This window comes from Brachycentrus maculatus, unplaced genomic scaffold (assembly GCF_059751285.1).
Source record: "Brachycentrus maculatus isolate JH-2025_06_01 unplaced genomic scaffold, ASM5975128v1 h1tg000105l, whole genome shotgun sequence".
Classification (NCBI taxonomy): domain Eukaryota; kingdom Metazoa; phylum Arthropoda; class Insecta; order Trichoptera; family Brachycentridae; genus Brachycentrus; species Brachycentrus maculatus.
The window spans coordinates 89,543-110,275 of NW_028280859.1; the positions used below are offsets into that span (position 1 = coordinate 89,543).

Below are 20,733 nucleotides of genomic sequence, written 5' to 3' on the forward strand. Positions count from 1 at the left end.
CAAACACCAAATGCTTATCTACTCTTGATCCAATGTCCTAAGGGCTTAACTCTGAAATTAAGTCTAAGTTACGCATATGGTGTGTGATAAAAATGCCAATCGCATCTAAATACATGTGTAACTATTTAATAATTGGAAAATTAAAGAAATTTTAAGCTCTGAAATTTACAATAATGCCGTTTTTTAGCCAATTATATTTAACATTTAGATAAATATGATATAAATTTGCCCAAATGTTTTTCAATTATATGCAGCATTAAGAAAAGCAAATGCCACCTATTCAATAGGAAATTAAATAAGTAACATAATTTTTGGCTTACCTTGTGCTCTTCTCAAAAAGAATAAACACTTAACAAATGAATAGATATACACAAATTAATTTATTCTTGTCAAAAACTTAAGCAAATACTTCATTTCTAATAACAAATATAATATCTAGTTATGCAAAAAATAAATATCATTCAAAATAATAGCAGCACATCGATACATTTAAATTATTGTACATTAATGAATATTATCTATTTTTTCTGATTCACTTCCTATCTTTGATAAGAAGATAATTCTTTTCGATACCATTTATCAGTGTGGAATGTACTTGCATTAACTTATCAGTTATCATCACGCTGATTAGATGTCTTCTTATTGTGTTGTTAACAAATTGTGTTATTGTTGCAAACAAAGAACAGCGTCTACTATATGATGAAAATTTATATTCATGTCTTTATTTACTTGCGGAAATTATACGTGTTCAATAAGAATGTATTAATATAAAATTTTTCTTATCAAACGCATTGATTCATTCTGAGAATTTACAGTACATAATATTGCTCGTTTTCAAAATTGTCCTTTGCAAAAAGGCTTTATAAAAATATATACAAAAATATAAAAGTAAACAAATATTTGATTTAAAAAAAATCAATAAGACATTTGACAATAGGCTGTACTTTTGCTAAGGTACAATAGCTGATAATTCCATTTTTTTTAAATTACTGATTAAACAAAATTTAAGAAATCCACTTCTGGAATTCGACTACAAATATCTTTAATCTACATTATAATGTAACTATATTGTCTAAGCAATTTAAGTCAATCATTACATAAAATAAAATAATAGTGTTGTGTTTATAATATTTCACATAACATTGAAAATTTCCTTTAATTAAATATAATAAAGTCCATCTTTAGTGCATTCATTGAGTAATGAATTTTTAAGGCTTTTTTTATACAACAAAAAAATAATCGAGTGGAAACATTAATGAAAACTGTATTTTTTAAAGGATTTTTAAAAAAATATTTTGACTGACATCTATTGAAATTATGATGAAGCTGTAGTTTTCTACAAAATGTAAAATTGGTGAAGACCTTAGCTTATAGTGGAATTTCTTGTTCGCAGAAAACAGAATTATTATTTTCGTGATAAAATGTATTATTTTTACAAAAGATGTCATTAGTGTACACTCAATTGATCTAATTTGTATGTTTTCATTAATAAACTTTTTAAGTAAGAAAATTTAATTATGTTTTAGTAATATATTTTCATAACATTTTTTTTACTGCTATTTAATTTCTCATCCGCTCCCAATGATGCATAGGGCACTGCATCGAATTTATGTAGTGTTAACTTGATTGTTAATTAAAGAACCTGAGGTGGACATAAACAATCTATAACTAAACCACTACACTGTAGAGGTGAACATTTGTAATCTATAACTAGACAATTGCTCTCCGAAGGTGGATATTTGTTTAGTATAACTAAACCACTACTTTGCACAAATAGATATATGTAATCTATAACTGACCATAGCACTGCGAAGGTGGTAATTTGTACAGTATAACAAAACCAGTATACTGCGCAGATGGATATATGTAATCTATAACTGACCATTGCACTGCGAAGGTGGAAATTTGTACAGTATAACAAAACCAGTATACTGCGCAGATGGATATATGTAATCTATAACTGACCATAGCACTGCGAAGGTGGTAATTTGTACAGTATAACAAAACCAGTATACTGCGCAGATGGATATATGTAATCTATAACTGACCATAGCACTGCGAAGGTGGTAATTTGTACAGTATAACAAAACCAGTATACTGCGCAGATGGATATATGTAATCTATAACTGACCATAGCACTGCGAAGGTGGAAATTTGTACAGTATAACAAAACCAGTATACTGCGCAGATGGATATATGTAATCTATAACTGACCATAGCACTGCGAAGGTGGTAATTTGTACAGTATAACAAAACCAGTATACTGCGCAGATGGATATATGTAATCTATAACTGACCATTGCACTGCGAAGGTGGAAATTTGTACAGTATAACAAAACCAGTATACTGCGCAGATGGATATATGTAATCTATAACTGACCATTGCACTGCGATGGTGGTAATTTGTACAGTATAACAAAACCAGTATACTGCGCAGATGGATATATGCAATCTATAACTGACCATTGCACTGCGATGGTGGAAATTTGTACAGTATAACAAAACCAGTATACTGCGCAGATGGATATATGTAATCTATAACTGACCATTGCACTGCGAAGGTGGAAATTTGTACAGTATAACAAAACCAGTATACTGCGCAGATGGATATATGTAATCTATAACTGACCATTGCACTGCGAAGGTGGAAATTTGTACAGTATAACAAAACCAGTATACTGCGCAGATGGATATATGCAATCTATAACTGACCATTGCACTGCGATGGTGGAAATTTGTACAGTATAACAAAACCAGTATACTGCGCAGATGGATATATGTAATCTATAACTGACCATTGCACTGCGATGGTGGTAATTTGTACAGTATAACAAAACCAGTATACTGCGCAGATGGATATATGCAATCTATAACTGACCATTGCACTGCGGAGATGGACATTTGTAAAGTATAACTAAATCACTACGCTGCACAGATGGGCATATCGCTCACTCCTTTCAAGAACGTCAAAAATAAAAAAAAACTTGATTTTTCAGGAGAACGTTTTTAAAGATTTAAAATATATCACAATGTTTTAAAAATAAATATCAAGCCACTTATTGAACTTTTTACTGTGCAACAGATCTTTTTAGGTAAAACTTGAAGGTTTTTTCTCCATTTGAAAAATATTTAGTATATCTGAAAAAATAATTAAACAATGGCTTTTCTTCTAAATGCAAAAACAACACTTTCTGCCCTGTAGCGGGTAAATATTATGTTAAAAATATGCCTCTTTTGCTGGGATATAGTACATTTTCTGGGCATTCCGAAAACATGCACAACTGAAAATTGACAAATTTTGATTTATGACGTTCTTAAAGGAGTGAGCGATATGTAATCTATAACTAGACCATTGCACTGCAGAGGTAGACATTTGTAAAGCATAACAAAACCACTACACTGCGCAGATGGACATATGTAATCTATAACTGGACCATTGCACTGCCTCCGCAGTTGTTTAGTTTTACTGTACAGTAAAACTAAACCACTACACTGCGCAGATGGACATATGTAATCTATAACTAGACTATTGCACTGCAGAGATGGACATTTCTAAAGTATAACTAAACCACTACACTGCGCAGATGGACATATGTAATCTATAACTAGACCATTGCACTGCAGAGGTAGACATTTCTAAAGCATAACAAAACCACTACACTGCGCAGATGAACATATGTAATCTATAACTAGACCATTGCACTGCCTCCGCAGTGATTTAGTTTTACTGTACAGTAAAACTAAACCACTACACTGCGCAGATGGACATATGTATTCTGTAACTAAATAACTATACTGGGAAAGTGGATATATAACTAAAACTACTTCACTATTGTGGTGGACATATGTAATTCTTCAAACCCTTATCTGCACCCGATGGTGCATAAGGCATTGCATCATACGAACGCAGTGCTATCATGTAATCTGCCAAGTGTGCTGACTATTTCACTATTGAGGCAGATATCGCTCACTCCTTTCAAGAACGTCATAAATAAAAAAACTTGATTTTTCAGGAGAACATTTTTAAAGTTTAAAAATATAACACAATGTAATAAAAATAAATATCAAGCCACTAATTCAACTTTTTACTGTGCAACAGATCTTTTTAGGTAAAACCTGAAGGTTTTTTCTCCATATTAAAAATATTTAGTATATTTAAAAGATAATTCAACAATAACTTTTCTTCACAATGCAAAAACAACATTTTCTGCCCTGTAGCGGGTAAATATTAAGTTAAAAATATGCTTCTTTTGCTGGGATTTTGCTCATTTTCTGGGCATTCTGAAAACATGCACAACTGAAAATTGACGATTTTTGATTTATGACTTTCTTGAAAGGAGTGAGCGATATATGTTATGTATAACTCAAATATTTTAAAATAAGAATGAATAATTATAGATGATTTCGAGGAGAAAAGACAAAAAAAATTATATTGTATTGGTTTTTATTGATATTTCAATGAAGATGAAGTTATTCCAATGTAACTATAGAAGGCTGGGTATTTACAGTTTTTACGATACTGGCTGATTAAAAACATAACTTTATGCACTGTTTGAAATTGACCATTTGGCATACGACAACTATAAATCTCAATTTTCATAAATTGTATATTTCAAGAGATGCAAATACCATATTTCAAAAGACAAAGCGTTTCACATTTATCAATGCAAACTTTAGGGTTGCCATATGTGGCTGAACATTTAAAATTTATTAACTATAGTTGAAAACATTGACTTATGCGCATGGGTTCCTATATTCTTATTTTTTCACATACGAGGAAAATCATAAATATAGTTTTTTTTTAAATATAGGAAAAATTTTATATTCTACCATACATTTTACCATAGGATGTTACGATTTTTTTCATTTTGCAATGACCTTTAAAAAAGTATTTATACTTTATATAAAGTATTATTTATCATCAAAAAATACAAATTAGTGCTAACAGATTTGTTGACTTTGGAATACCCTGCCAAAAACATTATAATCTTTTAGATTAGGTAGTTTAAGGGAGAGAAAATTAATAAAACAGGTTATAAACCAATTAGAAGAAATTCATCTGTTTAAGAAAAATTATTGTTCTTATTTACTGATAGATATTAAGTGTATTTTACTATGTGTATTTAAATATCAAATTTAACAGATCGAATATTTTTATTCAGTAAGAAAATTTAACCAATTATTTATTGGACACTGGATAATTTACCTAAAGAATGAAATATTAATATCATAGGTGTCTTAACTTGAGATGAAAATGTTTTTTTTTGACGAAAATATTTTTTTTATATCATAATGGCCATTTTTTTTATATTATATCATCGGTATAAATGTTTTTTTTAAAAGATAATTTTCATCATGTCATTATTGCAGAAAATGGGCGATATTATTAATAGAGTGTATACCTACTATAGTTTTAGTCTGGGCTTTTTTTCCATGTCACGCGGTGGAACGGCGCGGCGTTCCGGCACCTTTTTTCACGGATATATATATATTTTTTTAATTTCAAAATTAATTAGACAAATCAATGTTTTAGCTTACGCGATTATAATTTTTATTTTTATAATTCGTCATAATGATATAATATTTAAATGATATTTTAATAAAATTATTTTTAGTAAAAAGATTTAAATGAAGTGAGTTACAAGACCTTTTTTGTTTAAAAAAGGCCCTGGTTTTACTAATTTAATTGTATGTTACAGATTTTCCTACTTGAATTCGGGTGTAAATGGTGAGATTAAAGGTACACATGTGAAATAGATAATATTTCAGCCAACTCGGTACAGTGTATGTCACGAGTCAAATATCACGTGCATGACGTAAGGTCCGTAATCAAATAACTTGTCCGAGTCATCTCGATGATCCACGAGGGTCTATTCTCTATTCATCCTGCGAGGTACTCACAGTGAATGCAGAAATGCATATTGCATCCATAAATTAGCCGCACATTGAGAACACTCGTACAATGATGCGCCGGTTGCCTAATCGCCCGAGTGACTGGCGTATTTGGGATACCCCTGACGAAATGGGTCCCGCGATCATTAAATTATGATGCATGTCCCATTAACTCTTGCTCTAATATACATCATCCTTGTTATGCGTAATACCAGTCATGATATGAATTTTGATTAATTACGGAAAACACGCTGGTAACATTATTTACACGGTTTGAATTTACCGAGAAAGCAAATACATCTTAACGAATTACATCCAGATTTCAAACTGAAAGGCAAATTCACCGTAGAAAGGAATAATGACGAACCCTTCCAGCCGTTTGATAACAAACGCGTTAATAACATATTTTTCGATACTTCAACTCAGGTAAAAACAAATATTCGTTCATGTTTTTGTTTATTTAAACTTTGGTAATACGGATCAAGAATCAAAATCAGAATGAAATGAAATTCAAAATTAGATGTATATTGAATGTTACCTTATAACTTTATATATATATATATATATATATATATATATATATATATATATATATATATATATATATATATATATATATATATATATATATATATATATATATATATATATATATATATATATATATATATATATATATATATATATATATATATATATATATATATATATATATATATATATATATATATATATATATATATATATATATATATATATATATATATATATATATATATATATATATATATATATATATATATATATATATATATATATATATATATATATATATATATATATATATATATATATATATATATATATATATATATATATATATATATATATATATATATATATATATATATATATATATATATATATATATATATATATATATATATATATATATATAAATATATATATTTATTTATATATATATATATATATATATATATATATATATATATATATATATATATATATATATATATATATATATATATATATATATATATATATATATATATATATATATATATATATATATATTATATATATATATATATATATATATATATATATATATATATATATATATATATATATATATATATATATATATATATATATATATATATATATATATATATATATATATATATATATATATATATATATATATATATATATATATATATATATATATATATATATATATATATATAAATATATATATATAATAAACATTTTCCTACGCCGGTTATAAGCGTAATACTCTCAAAACAAATAACAGCATAAGATCATTGAAAATCTAAGCAATGTATGAATGACAATGCCTAAACTAAGCAATTTAGTTGAAAAAGCAGTTTCCATAATGCATAAAGTTCGTTACAAGCTTCTGACACCCTCTCGATTCTACACCTCAACTCTCAACTGTAACTCTCTACTCCGTTCCTACTTCTCCCCCCTCCCCCCCCCAGCCTAGTGTGTGCGCCTAATGCGCCTACCAAGGGGAGAGATCTGTAATCACCATATGTTTCTTGGAGCTCTGTCTTGTGCAGACATCTTCAGATTCGCCCCATTAACGACCTCACATGTTCACAAGAACACTGCATAGTAACTATCGTTATTATTTTCTCTCTCTCGTATTCACTAAAAAAAACTATGCATTTATGAAAAACTATGGGTGAGTGTTACCTTAAAAAAAATAGTACATACGTATACCTAACTAGTAAAGATATATGAATTTTAATTTGTGGACTGCGTTTTTGATATATGCATTTTAAAACTATAACTAAAATTGGCTTCAGAAAAATTACACGCTTTTAATTATTTTCAAATGAATAATCTAATTGTTGGTTTTAATTGGCAATTATAACGATCAACTAATAAATTTATAGGATTGGATAATGTAAACGACGTTTGCTTATTTATAAATGTAATAAAGAAAAAAGATTATAAAATAAAATAGTTAGTAACCTCTTTGCAATCGCTTTTCGTGTACGATTTATCCACCTATTCGAAGCATATCAATGGAAACCTTAAAATAATAAAAATAATTCAAAATATTGCTTTTCTCCTTAATTGTAACTTTATAATCGTGACGATTTAATTTCACTAAACAAATTTTATCTTATAACGTAAATTAAACTACGTTTAATATTTCAATGGTTGAACAGTAATAATAATTATTAATAGGAATTATATTGCGCTTATTACACTGGGTATAAAGGGTAGCATGCAATTGCTAAACATGCGATAGTAATTTAATTCAGGACTTATTTGATAAAGTTAATTATTTGATATTTAGCAACGCAACACAGAAGCCACTAAAACATTAATGCAGAATTAAGGCCGAAATATTGTGACACGTTCCCATTCAACTCCACACAATATGACAATGTCAAAAATAATTATCGTTGTTCGTTTTCACGAATAAGTTGAACAATTTTGTTAAATTATTCTAATATAGAATATCCATTTATTGATTATTTTGTTCGTCGTTCTGTTACCGTATGGAAGTGTCGGGTTCGGTTCCAAAATGGGTAAGAGAAATATTTATTTAATATCACTCTAGGCTGGTACCTGAAGCGCTGGACTTATCACTTACATAGATCATTAAAACATTGGGTCGAACCGACGCAGTGCTCGATATACTATTAGGTGTAGATTTAGATTAGGTGTAAACTTAGTCCGAACATTAAAACACGCACTACCATTGATTAGGTTCAAGACAATAAATATAGTCTTCTGATTCATATCCGAACCCAACGGCGCATAAGACATCGCAACTGAATAACGTGTAATCATAAAAAACCTACATAAGTATATACGGGATTACTCCAGCAGGTACTTCAGATTTTAATAAGAAATAACTTCACTAGAAGCCTCACTAGAAGTCGGAAGAGTCTTTAAAAAATATGTGCCTACCAAAATGAATGAATGAAACGGAGATAAATATTGATTCAAAACAAATTTTAACTGAAATACGACAGAAATTGTGTAAAAGTTCCTTAACAGGCAATTAAGTACGCTTATGTCACGAAAGTGAGGAAATTTGAATATAATTTTTTGACTCGCAAGGCACGCATTTAACCCTTCCTTGAGCCGACCCCGAGCCTCCGGGTCCATATTTTCGCGCCATTGAAGTATTTAACGTGATGAAATTAGCATTTTATGTAAATTGAAACTTTTTGTTGCCTTGTAACACTCTCCAGAGCAGTATGGAGCTTAGGGTTAATCGCTTCTAGACACTTCCATATACTCATAGATCGTTTGCATAATTTCCACCGAGACGATGAAAACACAGCAGAATGTGAGATTATTAAGTCGAGTGGAGGGTTGAACTTTAGTTGTAATGTTATTGAATATGTTAGAAATTCAATAAATGACACCAGAAGCTATAGCTCCTTGCCCTTTGTTAAGTGGTACGCCTATATAAAACACAGCAGAATGTGAGATTATTAAGTCGAGTGGAGGGTTGAACTTTAGTTGTAATGTTATTGAATATGTTAGAAATTCAATAAATGACACCAGAAGCTATAGCTCCTTGCCCTTTGTTAAGTGGTACGCCTATATAAAACACAGAAGAATGTGAGATTATTAAGTCGAGTGGAGGGTTGAACTTTAGTTGTAATGTTATTGAATATGTTAGAAATTCAATAAATGACACCAGAAGCTATAGCTCCTTGCCCTTTGTTAAGTGGTACGCCTATATAAAACACAGCAGAATGTGAGATTATTAAGTCGAGTGGAGGGTTGAACTTTAGTTGTAATGTTATTGAATATGTTAGAAATTCAATAAATGACACCAGAAGCTATAGCTCCTTGCCCTTTGTTAAGTGGTACGCCTATATAAAACACAGCAGAATGTGAGATTATTAAGTCGAGTGGAGGGTTGAACTTTAGTTGTAATGTTATTGAATATGTTAGAAATTCAATAAATGACACCAGAAGCTATAGCTCCTTGCCCTTTGTTAAGTGGTACGCCTATATAAAACACAGCAGAATGTGAGATTATTAAGTCGAGTGGAGGGTTGAACTTTAGTTGTAATGTTATTGAATATGTTAGAAATTCAATAAATGACACCAGAAGCTATAGCTCCTTGCCCTTTGTTAAGTGGTACGCCTATATAAAACACAGCAGAATGTGAGATTATTAAGTCGAGTGGAGGGTTGAACTTTAGTTGTAATGTTATTGAATATGTTAGAAATTCAATAAATGACACCAGAAGCTATAGCTCCTTGCCCTTTGTTAAGTGGTACGCCTATATAAAACACAGAAGAATGTGAGATTATTAAGTCGAGTGGAGGGTTGAACTTTAGTTGTAATGTTATTGAATATGTTAGAAATTCAATAAATGACACCAGAAGCTATAGCTCCTTGCCCTTTGTTAAGTGGTACGCCTATATAAAACACAGCAGAATGTGAGATTATTAAGTCGAGTGGAGGGTTGAACTTTAGTTGTAATGTTATTGAATATGTTAGAAATTCAATAAATGACACCAGAAGCTATAGCTCCTTGCCCTTTGTTAAGTGGTACGCCTATATAAAACACAGCAGAATGTGAGATTATTAAGTCGAGTGGAGGGTTGAACTTTAGTTGTAATGTTATTGAATATGTTAGAAATTCAATAAATGACACCAGAAGCTATAGCTCCTTGCCCTTTGTTAAGTGGTACGCCTATATAAAACACAGCAGAATGTGAGATTATTAAGTCGAGTGGAGGGTTGAACTTTAGTTGTAATGTTATTGAATATGTTAGAAATTCAATAAATGACACCAGAAGCTATAGCTCCTTGCCCTTTGTTAAGTGGTACGCCTATATAAAACACAGCAGAATGTGAGATTATTAAGTCGAGTGGAGGGTTGAACTTTAGTTGTAATGTTATTGAATATGTTAGAAATTCAATAAATGACACCAGAAGCTATAGCTCCTTGCCCTTTGTTAAGTGGTACGCCTATATAAAACACAGCAGAATGTGAGATTATTAAGTCGAGTGGAGGGTTGAACTTTAGTTGTAATGTTATTGAATATGTTAGAAATTCAATAAATGACACCAGAAGCTATAGCTCCTTGCCCTTTGTTAAGTGGTACGCCTATATAAAACACAGCAGAATGTGAGATTATTAAGTCGAGTGGAGGGTTGAACTTTAGTTGTAATGTTATTGAATATGTTAGAAATTCAATAAATGACACCAGAAGCTATAGCTCCTTGCCCTTTTGTTAAGTGGTACGCCTATATAAAACAAGATCTACAATTTACACTCCATACTACATACGTTTGAATTTAAGAGGATAGTAAGCAATTTTTTTAAAATTAGTTTGTATTCTTATATTTGAAAGAATTATTTTTTGTACTAACCCTCAAAGTGACATGTACAAATCTGCCGCTTACAGGTTATGCAAGCTAGTACGAATACAAACATGCAACCCCGAATTCCCAGGAGCATACCGTAGCCATTTCTGCTATTCTCCTTTTCCTACCTGCTATTATTAATACTATTTCTTCTTCATTTCTTTTCCTATACAGCCGTCATGTTATGCACCTTAATTGCTTTCACTCTCATTGACACATCGAACGGGTAAAAAAATATGATTTAGGTGCACAGTGTGCAAACCAGTAACATTTTGAAAATGCCTTCCTTGGCGAAAGATCTCAACGTAAAAAAGAATTGTACGTTATAAAAATAATTTTGAAACTATAAACCCAAGTATTTTCATTTCAGCCACTGCATCTTCATCTTCAAATATGTTCAGATATTAATAAATTCTCTTAAAGAAAAATATTTTCACTTATAAATACTGTTCATTTAACCAATTTAATAGATAAAAATAAATAGGATGAAACATTTCAAAAAAGGCAAAGTAAACACCATTAAAAATAATGTTTACATACTCTAAAATACCCGAGAAAATTGAGACATTTAGTCAATATTTATTTTATTCACGATTAAATCCACGTATTTGTTTTTAAAATTTATATGATTGTAATTTTTTACTGCAAAAAATTGAAAAAAAAATATTATTATGTTTTGCATAAATATATTATTTTATTTTTGTGTTAATCATAGTTGCACAACCGTGAAATAAATTTTGCCAGGGAATGTAGATCCGCTATACTACATAGAATTTGTCAACCGGTAAAACCAACGTGATTAGAATGGTTTTAATTAAATGTGGATTTCTGTTTATTATGTGCGAACTCTGTAAATGACAGGTACCTGTTACGAGAGTAAGATTATAAAATTTAATTAATTAAACATTATACTGAGAAGTAAGAGTATATTCATTGCAATCAGTAAATTCATTTTGTGTTGTATTTTATGGAATATAATTACATTGTAGGTACATACTCGTATCTAATAAATTTAAGGGTAAAACGTGAATTGTTTTCTGTGGTGGGAACTTTAATATTCTGTCAAATTCGATGTTTCTATCAATAATTAATTTACTAAAATAATTTTAGCAAGCATTATATTTCACTTCAACGTAATATAGGTAACGTTTCTTCAATTCAAATAAGAAATGTTGTTTTTTTCTTCTAGAACATCTAGAACAGTAAAACACATCTTCTTTAATATTCTAATACAGAATACTATCAATATTTGCTCTTTTTAAGACCAATTATTGTTGTGGCTCAAAAAAAAATGGAATACTAAAAATAATAATAATAAAAAATATCTGATGAAGTTCATGTTTTTTCATATTTTAAATGACCGAGTAATTTTTTCTTAAAATAGGATTAATAAAAAACAGATCGCCGAAAAATGACATTAAGGTTATGGAGATATTTTATGGAAGTCTGAAAAGTTATAGGCCAAACGACAGGTAAATCGGCTGGTTTAATTAATTGCTTAATGCATTAACATTAACCATTTTACCCATGATCGAGCAATCAATGTTGCACGGTGTAGAAAATGATCACTTAAACTAGACAATGACAGTTAATTTTCTCTGTAAATGAAGTGTTTCTTTCGTAAAAAAATTGTTCATCACTCTTGAGATGTCAATGAAAAAATACAAATGAAATCCTAATTAATTGGTGATAAATATTGTATTGTTAAAAACTCACTTTAAAAAATCATCGTGGTATTAGAAAATTGCGCACAAAAAATATCACATTAGTATTCATATTCAGTATTCTAGAATTCATTCTACACATTTTAAATTGATTTCATAATTACCATATTCCTATTGTTCAATATTACTTTTAAAGAGATTTTGGGCTTAAACGAGCAATTTTTATAGTCTTAACTTTGGCAAACGATGATAAATAGATAGAAAATCAGGCAACAAACGTCTGACAAATGAATCTCATACATGAGAGATCTTGTTACTGCTACTTGTTATTGTACGCACAGCAGTGTCACGCCATTCGCAATTCTTGATATGGCTACAGTGTTGGCCGAAAGCAAAGTACGCCTAAAAAAGTTTTAACAAATCATGAATGAATTATGAAGACCAGAGTTGTAATTTTTTTATATTTCTTTGTCTATCAAGGCAAGTATCGTGTTGTTTATTTTTATGTTACCGTCGGTTTTATAAACAATTTAGGCATTTTGAAACTGGTTGTTGTTAAATATTATCAAGAAGTTAATGTTAACAGTAAATAATAAAATAAAAAAATAAACAGGTATTTCTATTATTTTATTGATTGAAGTTAATTTGAATTTACCGACACGATCCCTATTTGAATCGATTCAGAGTAAATAATATCATTCAATGTATGTATATCGTCCTTACTAAAGCAAAAATCAACGATAGAAAAAAGTTAAGAGTTCAGTATGCAATTAGATTGGGAAAATATAAAGACCTGCACATTTTTTATTCCAATTGAAGTTTTCAATACAACAATTGCTAAAAGGTTTAATATTTGGTTCTTTTCTGTTCAGTAATATTAAGTAAGAACATAGATTTTTCAGCAATTATTTACATTCATAGAAAAACATTTTTAGTAGGTCCAAATACTTGTTCACAAATCTGGATTATCTCCAATTAAAGGAGTTATTTTTCATATTATTTTTGACATCTCATCAAAGATGAAGAAGAATTTGGAAGTCTGGGCATTCACGGGGAATTTGAGTGGTGTGGTTGTCAATAATGGGTAGAAATGGTGAATGTTACACGTGTGTTACAGTCTATGACGGTCGTCAGCCCCGCGAATGCCCAAACTTCCATTTTCTTCATCATCTTTCATGAGATGTCAAAAAATAATATCATTGAGATATATCCGATTAATTTTATAAATACTGTTTTTTCCAACTCAGGTTTCATAATAATACAAAACAAAAACCCTAAAAGTGAAAGTTAAATGCAGTTTTTTAAACTATAAAAGTGGGAATAATCAAATGTTTTCGATTCAGTTTAACCATAAAATGTTGATTAAACGAAGAAATCTTTACAGATATGGATAATCCGTAAAGGCAATGATTTATGGTCACATTTGTTGACACATTAGACATTAGACGAATATCTCGAATCTTTAGGCAATAAACGGCAATTACGCATTATATATTTTGGTAGTTAGCTAGACAATATTATCATTGACTGAGTTCGTAATTACCGTGTACTTTGTCTCTTGACAAATAAGGCACTTTGAAGTATAAATAGGTCGGATTACAAGAGGCGCACCAACCATCCCCGACTCCCACGTTGATTAGCTGCAACACTTACATTGTGACACAGTTACGTTATCTCCCTCTCTCTCTCACACACACACACCCACACACACACACACACATATAAATACCCAGGTGTAAACTCGGCCAAAACCGAGTCAGGAAGTACCTCCTTTAATCCAGACAATGGTTGGGGAGTTAGCAGTCTGTGATTCGGATTAATGATTTAATTCATAGTCAACAAGTGCTCTATTACATACATTTATTATTATGCATTATGGATTGTTTTCATATCTCTATTTGGGTATTTACATACAGTAACGGTTCTAATGTAATTAAATACCTCAAAATTCATCATAGAAGAGAAGTCATGTATGATGAATAAGTCATGGTAAGATTATATATCCTTCACCTTGAACTTCTTTACTTACATCATCTATATCCAATAATCTAAAGTACCAGACTAAACGCTATTTTACAGAACGAGCAAGTAAACATTACGACAGTTCATTTCGATGCCTAAATGAACAATCCGGTGCACATAACTGTCAGTAACGGTGAATATTTATTCATATTTTAACTAGAAGCTTAATCAGAATCGTAATTCCAATAAAAACACTATTTAATATGAATATTTTGGAAAACAACCGAACTGCCCCTTAAACGCAATACTAAAAATAACACCCTTTTTATCACTTATTAAGGTGCCTGCTCATATGAATTACACACTCGTATAATCGAAAAGATTGTTTCAAAGTATATTTTTGATTGAACATTTTATTTATTAATGTCAGAGTAAATGTTTTAAGAATATCTAAGACTCAACCTATAATTCTGTGGATATTATATAATATTTAAAGTAAATAATGCGTCTATTATTTAGATTTACGTGCCCATCCAAAGTCATGAAGATTTTGGAACAGTATTGTTATTCCAAACACTCATTGGGTTGTTTATTAAATACATAGAAAATAATAATGATAAACTTTTGAAAGTTTCTTTATGTAATCCACTTTTATAATAAACCACTTGTTTTTTTTATGATTTGAGTTGAACTCTTTACGCCGAGTTTATTATAATGGCCTTTGAATAGACAATATGATAGTTCTAAGCGTATAACATATAACCATCCATTGTAACCTTATCTATCTAGACGCGGACAATGATTCACCTCACAATAAATAAAATGAAAGATAATTAATGTTTACATCGATTCAGTTTGCCATAAAGTATCGATTCAATTAAGCAATGTTGATAGTATCGGAACATCCCTAAAGGGAATGATTTATGATGTTTCATTGTTCTGCGGTAGAGAAAGGAATATTCGCTGCAATAAGGTTAAGGTCTAAATCGACATGATGGCATTAAATAAATATAATTTCATAAATTGTAGAAAAAAATATAAATGGAAAACCAGAAGTTTAAAAAATATGGTGGAATTTCCAAACCTTGTAAATGTTTAATATTTATAGGTATGTTTATTTGTATATATATATATATATATATATATATATATATATATATATATATATATATATATATATATATATATATATATATATATATATATATATATACATATATTTATATACATATATATATATATATATATATATATATATATATATATATATATATATATATATATATATATATATATATATATATATATATATATATATATGTATATATATACTCTCACTGAATATTGTGTTAATATTATAATGAAGATGGACTGCCAGGCTAGACGGACTAGCTTCTTGACGTATGCGAAAACGCTGGACTGAAGATCGTGGCGAGGACTTGATGTGAACGTCTCGTGACATCGTCGGGAGACTGGTGTCGACTACCAATGATGTGACTGAATGATCGAAGCCTGGGCGATACCTTTTTTAATATAGTTCGGGAATCCTTAGTTGCATTGTCTCGATGACCTGAAGAACCAAAGTCCAAATTTCAACTCGTCTGCTGAAATGCAGACTACACAAATTCAAGTCGCTTTTCTCGGAATATGTGTAATCCTTTTGTTCCCGGTCATGCATATTACAAAGTTGCACTGTCAAATACTGCGAAACTAATGTCCTCTAATGCCTTTACACGTGTGGTCCGCCGGCGGGGTGTATGGCCGCCACATATTTATCAGCGAAGTGAATGCTCACCTTTAAACTGCTATTTCATTATTTTCGTCTTGCTGCCCAAATATTGTATCTGTGGTAATTAATCAGCAGAAAGCAGGTAACGAACATTCAATTACAAATCTGCTAAAACGGAGTTATTGTGTTTCTCCGAAAGCTTTTACGTAATGCTTTAATATAATATTACGAGGAAATATTGTAATACATTTATAGTCTCTGAATTTTAAATATCAGTCAATTAATTTTTTAATATTTGAAACATATTTCTACCTATATTAACGATATCTGAAAATCAACATTCGTAATCCGATTATTTGCTCATATCAATCGTTTAACTGTTCTTGGTCGAATCACCAGGGGATGTGATACCTTAGCGCTTACCACGAGTTGAACAAACTCTAAAGAAAGTTTCTATATTTATCTTTCTTTAAAATTTATTATCGATAAATATGGGGATTTTGATATAACTTGACATCGTCAGTGCTGAGATTTAACATTGTAAGTCAACATTTATCGTGGTGTCCCTTGTTTCGTACAATTTGTCTTTGAATTGAGCTTAAATCTTTTCTTTTCCCCTTTTCCACCTTCCCGTCTCTCTTCCAGGTATTTATACAAATAATTTTGTATAAAGTATTTGTTTTGTAATACTCGTATATGTGTATAACTTGATGTAACTGTTCTGTTAAATTTCCAAATAAAATTTTAAAAAGTTCGAAATTTGAAACTGATTGCAGTCGGATATAATCAAGTATTTTTCGTATCTTGTTGGTGCTTTTAAATCATAATTTTATCATATTTCACGATACTGTAAAATAACAATGGGTAACTTTTAGCAGTAATACCTACAGATGAAAGTCTATAATAAAAAATATATATATATAGTATTATAATAGGTAGTAGAAAGACGGGTTGTTTTTTTTGTTTGTGTATATGCCTTGCTTAGCTATTTTTTTTATTTATTCAAAGTAAAATAGTTTTGTGCTCGTGATGAAGGCATCGTTAGCAAATCCAGCAGCGCAAAACACAAGGCAGACGCAGTCGCTCCCACTTCGCTTTGCTATGCATGAGATTCAGGCGGTAAAATCCATTCTGAGCGATAAAATCAAAGCGGACACACTCTTCCCCTTTGTGCGAGGAAATGGGACGACGGGACATTTTCATTGAAGAAAAGAACGCGAACAAAACGGGGCCAGGTACACGAGGAAGTCTGGTTGCAGTAACACAAAACTGTAAAAACCTAACATTGAAAGAAATAATCTAACGGGAATGTAGGAGATAGGTTAACTAAGACAAAATCGGCCAGTATATTAGATCACCATATCAGACCAATACTCCACGTCAAGTAAATAAAATGAAAATATCATGATTTTCTTTTCAACTGGATCTCAGATTAGTTCTTGAATAATAACTTTGCTCTGGCGGAAAAAAACATTTCTTAGCATAACTTATCATAAATTTAAGTTAATCATTTATGAAAAGTCATATCATCTTTATTAAACCATATCCGATTCCCATGTGGAGCTAATGGAGTCCACAAACTGTCTCCAGGCTTTTCTGTCGGTTGCACCAGCTCCCTTGCATCCTCCCAAGTCAGGTCCACGTCTCGAAGTTCTGACGAGAAATACTGACGTGATCATCCCGATCTTTAGGCGTTGATAAAAAAATTATTCATGAAAGACCTTTTATTTTTAGAGATACTACATACAATAAAATAATTACATACAGATCACGCCTTAAAAAACTTTTAAAATGGATTTCGTTTTCAACGGAGAAGATTCAAATATTGAGAAATAAAAAAGTATCTCTTCGGTGTTATTTTTTTTGTCATCTTCTGATTTGGATACATTTTTAAAATATTTTGTACCAACGTACTAGAGTTTCCCTTAGTTTGTATTCTTGATAAAATCGCTCACATCATTTGCTGAAGGAAGCAGGAATACTGTAGAATTAACTGTTATATAAAATGTATATTCATGTTTACCATTTAACGTGACATTTAAGGGAGGTTACTTTTTTCTCACTAGATTTAAAAGCAGAACCAATGAAAAATCCAATATTAGTAGAGAAAATAGATACTTATATCGAATTTGGATTTCTTTAAGGTAAAGGGTCCGACTCCGATTATGTGCTTCTAGTATTGTTGATTCTACGATTTTTTTTTACCTTATTGTAGTGCATGGTAACTATGAAAATATTGAAAAAAGAATGCCTTATATTACTCCAATTTTCAAAGACTTTTTATTATTTTATTGTTTTTTTATGAAATGTGAGTATTGTATTTCTATTTTTCAATATTGTTTGAATATTTCAAACTAATTTGGAATATTTTTACAACAATAACCGAAGTATGTTTCACTAAGCTGTTTATATAAGTAATGCATTAAATAAAATTTAAATCACAATGCTTACGGTTTTTGCTGCTATCATAATTGTCCTTTTCATTTTACTAGTAGTCTACTGTAATCGTGAAATGTATTCTTAGTAAAATTGATTATTTTGAGAAAACCTTATTCTAATTTATTTATGTACAGTTATTATGAGTAAATTAAATAAATCAAATCAATTGATAATACACTTTCGAATCGGATTGAAGTTCACAGATCAAACAATGACCATAGTGAATCAAAGAGCTCTAAAATAAATTAACAGTAACTTGAGAAAGCTCCGTACTGACCGATGCAATGTTCCAATCGAAACTTTTCCCTCGCGTAGAGAAGAGAACAGAGTGCTACAAGTTAGGATCGTATTTGCAACGCTGTAGCACCATTTCTTGTACATAATATGTGCTAGCACAGAATCGCTGCTGCGCGCCGCGCCGTCGCAAAGCCGGGCTTTCTGGAGAAGCGCACTTCCCCACACACCGAGAGGGACTTAAGCTAAGCCGATTTAGACCCGCCTTCACATCGCCTTTCGAGAAACCTTAAACAACAATATTGTTTTTCTAACTCCGTCTTATTTGCTGATACCTTTGTGAGGTATCGACGTAATTATTATTTTTTCTCGTGTTTTAGTATGAATACAGATATCCTCAAAGGTTTTACCCGTCGTAAATGTAGTTTGAATAAAATATACATTTATAACATAAATATCAACCATTCAAACTATTTTTCAAAAATTATTTAAATTTTTTGTTTATTGATTTATTTATTATTTTTACAATACATTCTTATATTTTTTGTGAATTACTTTTATTTTTTGTGAGTTTGATTTTTTTGAGTGCTTAGGTTTATTAAATACGTTCGTATGTTTGCGATATTGTACGTATGAGTGGTTTCTTTGCGACAGTTATTAAAAATAAGTCGATTAAAATAGGTGGCGCCCGACCCTCCCGATATTTTAGAATGTGCTCTAGAGTACAAAAAGGTTGGGACACCTGCTTTAGAGAAAGATAATAAAATAAATAAAATAAATAAATAAAATTAAAAATAAATAAAATAAATAAATAAATCATCATACTTTAGTAAGTCTTCTTCTGCGCTATATGCTAGACTTCGAGATGAACTACATCTTCTTCGAAATATGCAACTTTTCTTATAATCGTCAAGAAACGCCTGAAACATCACTATCTACTCAAAGAATCCTAACAGGTCTTCAAAACACTTTTTTGCCCCTCTCACTTGGGACTCCTTTCCTCTACCTATTTATTTAACAATTTTTATTTTTGTTGAATTACACACACATTATTATTAGAGTTGGTTAAAATATTTATTTAAAACAATTAGCTCACCAATCAACCTAATTTATTGTAAAAATGTCGAAAAAAAACTAAAAATTTGAATCGCAAGATGATTAAAGATTAAAGATTAAGAAAAAAAAATCTATGGAGTTCAGAATAATATTTTTTACAAAATAAAACATTAATGTTTTATATATTAATGATATAAAACATCATTTTTAACCAATTTTTTGTATGGTAAAATACAACCAGAGAAAAACATTATATATTTAAAAATGTATGAACATGTGATAAAAGGGATTATTGTAAAAATTATTGAATTTTTCCTTTATTGAATAAATAAATACCAAATAAACCTTCA

At 30.0% G+C, this 20,733-nt stretch overlaps 1 protein-coding gene across 3 annotated transcripts in view; it reads right to left on the bottom strand.

Annotated features, from left to right (window-relative positions):
• LOC148310099 (lysosomal alpha-glucosidase-like) overlaps nt 1–13,291 on the bottom strand; it is a 65,626-nt gene extending 52,335 nt beyond the window's left edge. The window contains exon 1 of one of the 3 annotated variants that reach the window (XM_088258966.1): nt 13,128–13,291. The gene's annotated coding sequence lies outside the window, so the exon portion shown is untranslated. Of the gene's footprint in view, nt 1–320; nt 457–13,015 lie in introns of those variants that run through there. The other 2 variants (XM_088258968.1, XM_088258967.1) reach the window with 2 other exon arrangements.
• Between the last annotated feature and the right edge of the window lie 7,442 nt (nt 13,292–20,733).